Raw genomic sequence first — 2,690 nt, forward strand, 5'->3', positions numbered from 1 at the left:
ATAGAATGATAGCCAATTGACCATCAGGGAGAATAGTTTTAACAGTTAAACAATTCCAACAGGTCTGATGTATGTGGTTTATTTCCAATAACTTCATGTGTTTGACAGTTAAAAGATTTTCGTATCTCAGGTGGATTACACCATACACACTCGAAGTAGTGATTGAATGTCAACCATTAGGCAAAATTGGCAAGACAAAAGCTGAGATAGCAGTAACTTGCTGCTGAAATAGATACTTTTTCTTAAACATTCTTATTTTTAAAAATGAATGCTACTGTTTGGAAGGGCAGACACTAAAACCTACACTAGAATCAAACTATAGGTGTATTTAATTACAATGCAGACTGCATCAAAATCTCATAGAAACTAAATCTGAATCTGTACATACAATACTATAGAACATAGATTAACTAACTTATTGAAAAATCCCACAGTTTCAAACTCATTGTCTGCCCCTATTGAACTCATGCATGCACCAGATTCAAAAAGTACTTTTTTAAAAATAAAATAAAATGCACACACCACTCAAAATCTCTCAGAAAGTAAATCTTAATCTGAAGATACAGGATTACAGAAGATTGATTCACCAAAATAGAGAAAAATCGAACAGTTTCATTCAACTTGCCCATCCTTATTGAACTGAAATTTACAGTAGATTGAAACTGTATGTTCATGTAATTAAAATGCAGACTCCATCCAAAGATGTCAGCAAGTGAAACTGAATGCAGAATATACATCAATCACGATCACGGAGTCACTCTAGTTTAAAGTTGTATCCAAGTCTTGCATGACATTGTGACTGATGGTTAAACTATAAGTGATTTCTGATCAGAATTTGCATGTATATAAATTTAAAGGATCCATGCATCCAGTCTTCCAGTTACTGGAATTGAATATGCAAATCAATCATAAGATCTGGGCATCCAAAATGACCTGCCCACCCAAGCCATCTAAAATTTCTGTTTGTGGAAATCCTAGTAAGTGTTGCACCTCTCTTATTAGCCTTCATTATTTATTACTGAGCATGCAAGTTCTCAAAAATTTTGGTTGAGAGCCTGGGATTGGTCCTCTTGAGGTCGAGTAGGGCTCCTGTTGGCCCTTAATCCGACTCAACAACCTGAGTCCCACCTGGCTGAGTTGCACTTTCAGAATCACTTGAAAGAAGAGATGCATCCTAGAAAATACATATGGGGACGCATGAAAATACAGAAGAAGCTAACATAAGCTATAGAACAATAGCCATGAAACACATTAGGAAGAATAGTTCTGACAGTTTACAAGTCAAAATCATTTTCTACGAGTAACATACAACAAACACAAAAGCTAATCTATAGGTACAATGTGCTTCCTATAAAGTAGTATGCAAATAAGCCAAATAGGAGGATCAAATTTTATGGATTTTCACTGAACATTAACTCTTCATATTTGCAAACAATTTGAAATCGAATAAAAAATCTGAACGCAGATTGAAGCTGTAAACTAAATCAAAATATTTTTTCTGAACTATAAATGGCATGTTATACGAATCTATTTCTGAAACAACATCTGAAACTTAAACACCTCGAGTATTGAAAATGAAAGTTGTAATACCATCCATTTTATAAGACAGCTCAAGAAACAGATAAACATGGTATGAACAATATCAATCAATGACTTACTTTCAACAATGAAGATGGTTGATAGGAGGTACCTGGACCGTAAAGTAAGAACACACCACAGCGTCGAGGTCTCGACTCAAGGAGCTTTGCCATGCAAACCACAAAAACAAATGATTACTATTGTTACAACATCTGACTTGCGTGAGAGGGTCATATAGAAGATTTTCAACCTGGAATCCTGATCACCTACAACATGTGTCTATTGGGGCCTGATGAGGAAAACCAGAATGTATGAAGGCAACCCTAAGACAATGATCTTAGAGGCCCTGTTGGCCGGTGATTTATTGGGGTAGATCAAGGACCACAACATTTTCTATCTAACCCTTTGTCATACAAAAACAGCCAAAATCCTAGACGCGATGAAGAAAACCTACCTCAGCTTCAAATCTCAGGCAGCTCGCCCTTGCAACACCTCTTCACGTAATCAGCTCAGCGACCAACATGCATCCATATATAACATCGCATTCGCGCCAAAAAAATCAATCAGATACCATCTCTCTCGCTATACCCTCTCTCTCGCTAGTGCGAGGGATTGATAAATCCCATCCATGGTCCATCCAAGGGACTGTGACATGCAGAGGGATGTGCTCAATGCAGTATGAGAGAGCCGACAACGATTTCAAGGAGGGATTTCGCAATCCCTCCATCTCTTAGTCGAATCCATCAAAGGACGGAAGACGTCCCAAAGATGATGCCACCCAAATAGGGTGAGGGGTAGGGTAGGAAGGATTTGACAATCCCATCCCTCCAAAACCCTTCTAATACAACGTAAGTCATGCACCCAAACAGGCCCTTAAACTCCAAGTTATACGGGAAGCAGATTGGCTGGTGTTACATGTGCCACCAAACTGGCTGGTGTGTTTACGTGACTAAGTTATTTGAGCCTCATCATTAGATATATATTACATCCCAACCGTCGGCCCATTTGACGAGCTTGTCTTCATGCTTCAGCAGAAAATAAGACAGATCCAAAGATCAAGTGGACCACACTGCAAAAAGCTGGGGATTGAATGTCTACCATTGAAATCCTTT

This window comes from Magnolia sinica, chromosome 13 (assembly GCF_029962835.1).
Source record: "Magnolia sinica isolate HGM2019 chromosome 13, MsV1, whole genome shotgun sequence".
Classification (NCBI taxonomy): domain Eukaryota; kingdom Viridiplantae; phylum Streptophyta; class Magnoliopsida; order Magnoliales; family Magnoliaceae; genus Magnolia; species Magnolia sinica.